This window comes from Triticum dicoccoides, chromosome 7A (genome assembly GCF_002162155.2).
Source record: "Triticum dicoccoides isolate Atlit2015 ecotype Zavitan chromosome 7A, WEW_v2.0, whole genome shotgun sequence".
In the NCBI taxonomy this organism is placed as follows: Eukaryota; Viridiplantae; Streptophyta; class Magnoliopsida; order Poales; family Poaceae; genus Triticum; species Triticum dicoccoides.
The window spans coordinates 19,463,820-19,469,927 of NC_041392.1; the positions used below are offsets into that span (position 1 = coordinate 19,463,820).

Consider the following 6,108-nt stretch of genomic DNA (forward strand, 5'->3'; position numbering starts at 1 on the left):
CCATGTCTCTGGAGATACAATCGATGTTGTGGATTTTTTTTGAACAGTCATATTGAGGAAAAAATGGAGCTAAGTTTCCAGGAACTGTTACATTAGCAAACTCTTTGACAATAGAATATTCATATTGGCGAATTGGCAGGTATTCAGATTGGGGCCCTCTTTCTTTTACTTGATTAAAATTGCAACATCCGAGGCATGTTAACCGGACATGTCACAATAAGAAAGTGGATCATGCTTGTTCAGTTATTGGTCAAATGCCACTCGTTCTTGCTTGACTATAGCACAGTCCCAAGCATTTTAAAATTCTCATGGACCTGCCTCCAATAAGGACTATTTTGTTTATTATGTGCGCTAGAGTTAGAAAGATTAATAATATGAAAGAGTTAGTAGGAGTACATTGAAAGGTTTTGCTTATTTTGCTTTTCTGCTGCGAATGGAGTTTTAAAGTGTTTTCAGCAATTGTGTGCTACTAGGAGAATGCATTGATAGTTTAATTAATAGTACATCACTTCATTTTGCAGTGTCATTCTGATGGTATCGAGGAAAATACACAACTAGGCCACCACCCAACAGTGATACACTAGCAATTTCTGTAAGTAATGGCAGAGATCGTGATTCTTCTAGCCATTAAAAAGATCGGAAATGCCTTGGCAAATGGAGCGGCAGACCAGACCAGCACTCAGTTTGCGAAGTACCGCATGCAACTAAAGGAGTTACAGGGCAACATGGGTCGCGCTGCGAGAGAGCTTCGTGTAATGCATGATGTTCTTTATCAAATGGACATTCGAAACTGTGATGATCAAGTATACGAGGGCTGGTTGGAGGAGGTAAGGAAGGTAGCACATGTGATGGAGGACATGGTGGATGAGTACTTATATCTAGTTGGCCGGGAACAGGATACAAGGTGTTGCTTTTACCTGAAGAAAGGGTTCAGAAAACCAAGATCTCTGCTTTCTTTGAATCAAATAGCTTTCAAGGTGAAGGAAATAGAGCAAGACCTTGCACACCTATCAGAGACCAAAAAAAGATGGGTTCCGATGATAAACAACGGGGATACTAGCAGTTCAAAATACATCGTCAAGAGATCCCTAGATCTAGCAAATATTTCACGTTCCCTTGACGAAGAAGATCTAGTGGGGGTGAATAAAAGCAGAGAAAAGCTAGAGCAGTGGTTGGCATGTGATGATTTGGAATGCTCTGTCATAGCCTTGCTTGGAATGGGAGGGCTTGGTAAAACATCTCTAGCTGCAAATGTCTACAGGAAGGAGAGAGATAAATTCCAGTGCCATGCATGGGTCTCCATCTCACAAAATTATTCAAGAGAAGATGTCTTGAGGAATATAATCAAGGAACTTTTTAGAGATAAAGTCAATGTCGTATCTAATACTGCGACCATGGACATCACATGCCTTGAAGTGACACTGAAGAGATTTTTGGAGCAACAGAGGTATCTGATCATATTGGATGACGTTTGGACTCCAGAAGCATTTGATGACTTGTCTAGGGTGCTTATTCATAATGACAAGGGTAGTAGATTGATAATCACAACAAGGGAAGGCGATGTTGCTGCACTTGCCTCCCGAGGACATATCTTAACACTAGAAGCTTTACCAGAAGAACTAGCTTGGGATCTCTTTTGTAAGAAAGCCTATCCAAGAGATACAAATCATGAATGTCCTGCAGAGTTGAAGCCATTGTCCAGGGAAATAGTTAACAAGTGCAAAGGCTTGCCTCTGGTTATTGTGTCAGTTGGTAGCCTATTGCGTGTGCGTGAGAAAACTATAGATGAATGGAGAAGGATAAATGACCAATTGAGCTGGGAGTTAATTAATAATTCGAGGCTTGGTCACATAAGGAATGTTTTGCATTTGAGCTTCATCTACCTTCCAACACACTTGAAAAGTTGTTTCCTGTATTGCAGCTTATTTCCAGAAGACTATCTTTTCAAACGGAAAAGGCTTGTACGGTTATGGATAGCAGAGGGGTTCATCGAGGAGAGGGGTGAAAGCACTCTAGAAGAAGTGGCCGAAGGCTATCTGAAGGAATTGATTGATAGAAATATGATACAACTTGTTGAGAGAAACTCATTTGGCAGGATAAAAGAATTCAGAATGCACGATATCTTACGTGAATTGGCAGTTCATCTATGCCAGAAGGACTGCTTTGGTGTTACATATGAGGATAAATGTGGGAAATCTCTTGAGATGGATGTACGTCGGCTGGTACTGCATAAAGTAACGAAGGATATTTATCAGACATTATCTGGTATGCACCGATTTAGAACTGTCATTACAGTGGACAACAGCATGCCAACGTTCACTATACTACCTCTGCTTTGTAACAAGTCGAGATATATGACAGTGTTAGAATTTAGTGGTCTACCCATTGAGAAGATCCCAGATGCTATCGGAGATCTTTTCAATCTCCGCCATTTGGGTCTACGAATTTCAAAAGTGAAGATGCTTCCAATGTCTGTTGACAAGCTTTCAAATCTGTTGACACTGGACCTTGCTAGATCTGACATACATGAGGTGCCTAGTGGGATTGTGAAATTGAAGAAGCTTAGGCACTTATTTGTCGAGAAAAAAATTGATCCAAATTGGAGAGCATTTAAGTGTTCCAGTGGTGTGCATATCGCCAGTGGTCTTGAAAATCTGACAAACCTGCAGACGCTCCGAGCATTGGAAGCACATGACGGATCTATTAGACATTTAGGTGAGCTGAGGCAACTGAGAAGCTTGAGGTTGTGGAATGTGAAGGGACTCTACTGTGGGCGCATTAGGGACTCTCTAGTTCAGATGCGGTATTTGTCCAACCTTTCTGTGAGCGCAAGTGATGAGAATGAGGTTCTCTAGTTGAATATCCTGCCAAACCTACGAAAGCTAGTTTTGAGAGGACGACTGGCGGAAGGGGCGTTGAATGAGTCTCTTCTCTTCCAACCTGTTGGGGAGCACAACTTGTATAGACTGTCTCTATCTTGGTCACAACTGAGGGGAGACCCTTTGCCATCGCTTTCTCGGTTGTCTAATTTGACGCAAATACATTTCACCAGAGCATACAACGGAGAGCATCTAGCATTTCTCACGGGGTGGTTTCCCAAGCTGAAGACTCTTCAGTTGAGAGACCTGCCTAATCTGAAGCAGCTAGAGATACAACAAGGTGCCATGGCAAGCCTGGAAAGATTATTCTTAATCAACCTCAACAGCATGATGGATGTCCCACCTGGCATTGAGTTCCTCATGCCCCTCCAGCGTCTCGGCTTCCACGAAATCACAAGTGATTTCTTGCTGCTGTTGCGCCAATGTTCTGCAATTCAAGGGACACAGTGGCAGCATTCTCTCCGAGAATGACCTACCAGAAATGTGTACGTTTGTAAGCTATAGCTACTTACTTACCAACTATAGTACTAGCTTCCTCACTCGTCTCTTATTATCTTATTAATACAACAAAAAAATAACATGCAGATGTGACATGATGTTGGTTATGTAGATGAAGGAATGAAGAGGCTTCGCTAAGATGTTCATTATTGCAGATCAAGGAAAAGGACAGATTCGATCCTAGCGGTCTTGCTTCTGCTGATTGCGCATACTGTCTGGGACTCCTCTGCTTTTTCAAGGCGCCATTTGCTGCTTGTTCCACCTCCACTACGGTCATGCTACTGCTACAACTGTTGGTGTCATTGCGTGCTTTTTCTTGGCAAGTGTGACAATATTTTCTATTATTGTGTCTTATTATCAGACCGAAAGCGAGTTGTGTTTCCGTGTTCAGACTTAATTATTTTCGTGTTACTTGTAGTTGTTTCAACTGTGTACTGTATATTTTGCGTGTGTGCTTGTTGTTGAACCTATTTCAGCTGTGGCTGGCTGTTCATAGAAGACTTGGTTTGTGATTCATAATTATTGCTCAGGTATTCATTTTTATTATCATTATGGTTGATGCCTGGCTGTTTTATTGCAAGCCTTGCTCTGTTCCGTTTTATATCTCTTATTTTGGACATATGTGAATGCTGTTTCTTTCTTGGACTTGTTTTCTTGAGCCATACATTCGATGTAGTGATGAGATACACGTATGGATCATCATGGCAATGTTTTGGAAGACCACATCATATTTAGATATTAGCTGTGTTTTCTAGGTGTCGATGAGCTCAAGTAACCATGATCTGTGAGCAAAGTACTTTCTACATGATATGGAGAGTTGCAGAAGGAGCTGAACCAAACTACTTTCTAGATAATTTACTAGAAATGATAAACTGAAATAATTTACTATGAACTGGGCATTATAGTAACATAACCTTTCCCAAAAGAAATAAGTAAAATTTGACATGAGATAAATAAAAATGGAGCGGTAAGCTCAACGAGTACTTAACAATTAACTGTTTTTGGGGCCTGATAAATAAAAATGGAGCGGTAAGCTTAACGAGTACTTCCATGTATGATGTATCGCAAACCTTAGTTACAACCTTAAATGTAATTACTCACAATGGTAAGCTCAGCGAGCACTTAACAATTAACTCTGTTTTTCACACATGTATCTTTCTTTTTGTAGCCTAGGAAGTGGATGCTGCAGCAGCCTCTAGCAGCTATTTCACCTTGGTTGTAGTCTACTAATCTGTCATTGTTTCCTCCTTGGATTTCCGGCGGTTCTTGATGAAATTTTGTATAAATTTGTGTAATGTGAGTCAATTGTGGTTGCCTAAAAAAACAACAAAAATTGTGGTTTCATGGATTTGGAGAACAACTCCGCCTATGTTGTCTCAACATAGTCGGTCCCAAGACCGGGTGAGGGAGTCCTGGACTAAGGGGTCCTCGGGCGTCCGGCCTGTTATCCATGGGCCGGACTGATGGGCTGTGAAGATGCGAAGGCCGAAGACAATACCCCTGTCCGGATTGGACTCTACTTGGCGTAGAAGGAAAGCTAGGCGACCTATTATGAAGATTCCCTCTTATGTAACCGACTCCATGTAACCCTAGATCTCTCCGGTGTCTATATAAACCGGAGAGCATAGTCCGGATAGGACAGATTCATTACCATATACTCATAGGCTAGACTTCTTCCTCCCCGCTTCAGGTGGGGAGTCGTTTTCCTCTTCCGCTTCATCGCTGTCGTCAGCGGACGAAGAGGAACTCTCACTTTCGGACGTCTCGTCCGGAATGCTTCTCCGGCAAAGGCCCTTCTTGGCCCCTTGGGCCGCCTTTTTAGCCATCTTCTCCGGCACCTCATAAGGTGCAGGGAACAACATCTTCTCCAATAATGGAAATTCCTGGTCCTCGGGCAGCAGAGTCGGACAGCTGATCTCCTCGGCTAACTTGATCCAGGCCTGAAAATAGGGGGAGGAAGCTTAAATTTCCTCTCAAAATATGCTAGTAGGGGACGCTCCTTGAAAACATTAAAGGAACTCACCGGGTTGGGCTGGCGCTTTAAACTAAGCCCGCGGTCTTCGGTCGTAGGCAGTGGCGTCTCGCCGGCCTTGAAGAGCACCTTCCAGATATCTTCGTGCGTCATGCCGAAGAGCCCAAGTAGCGTGTGGTGCTTGGCCGGCTCAAACTCCCACAAATTACAAGATCGACGTTGGCACGGAAGGACCCGACGAACAAGCATGACCTGGACCACGTTGACGAACTTGATTTTCCTTTCTATCATGTTCTGGATGGACGTTTGGAGCCCAGTCAGCTCGTCCGAGGGACCCCAGGTCAGGCCCCTCTCTTGCCAGGAGGTGAGTCGCATCGGGATACCGGATCAGAATTCGGGGGCCGCCAACCCGTTAGCATCGCACGGCTCGGTGATGTAGAACCACCCCTTCACCGTCTCTGCAAATGAACCTTCGAGCCAGGTGACGTTGGGCATCTTGCCCACCATAGCACCTCCGCATTCTGCTTGCTGGCCGCGCACAACTTTCGGCCTCACATTGAAGGTCTTCAGCCACAGGCCGAAATAAGGCGGGATGCGGAGAAAAGCCTCACAGGCGACGATAAACGCCGAAATATTGAGGATGAAGTTGGGGGCTAGGCCATGAAATCCAGCCCATAGTAAAACATCAACCTGCGGACAAATGGGTGAAGAGGGCACCCAAGCCCATGGACGAAATGTGTAAGGAACACAACCCTCTCG

General features: G+C 43.9%; 1 pseudogene; it reads left to right on the forward strand.

Moving 5' to 3' along the window:
• The first annotated feature begins 542 nt into the window (after nt 1-542).
• On the forward strand, nt 543-3,358 carry LOC119327736 (annotated as a pseudogene).
• Nucleotides 3,359-6,108: the final 2,750 nt, after the last annotated feature.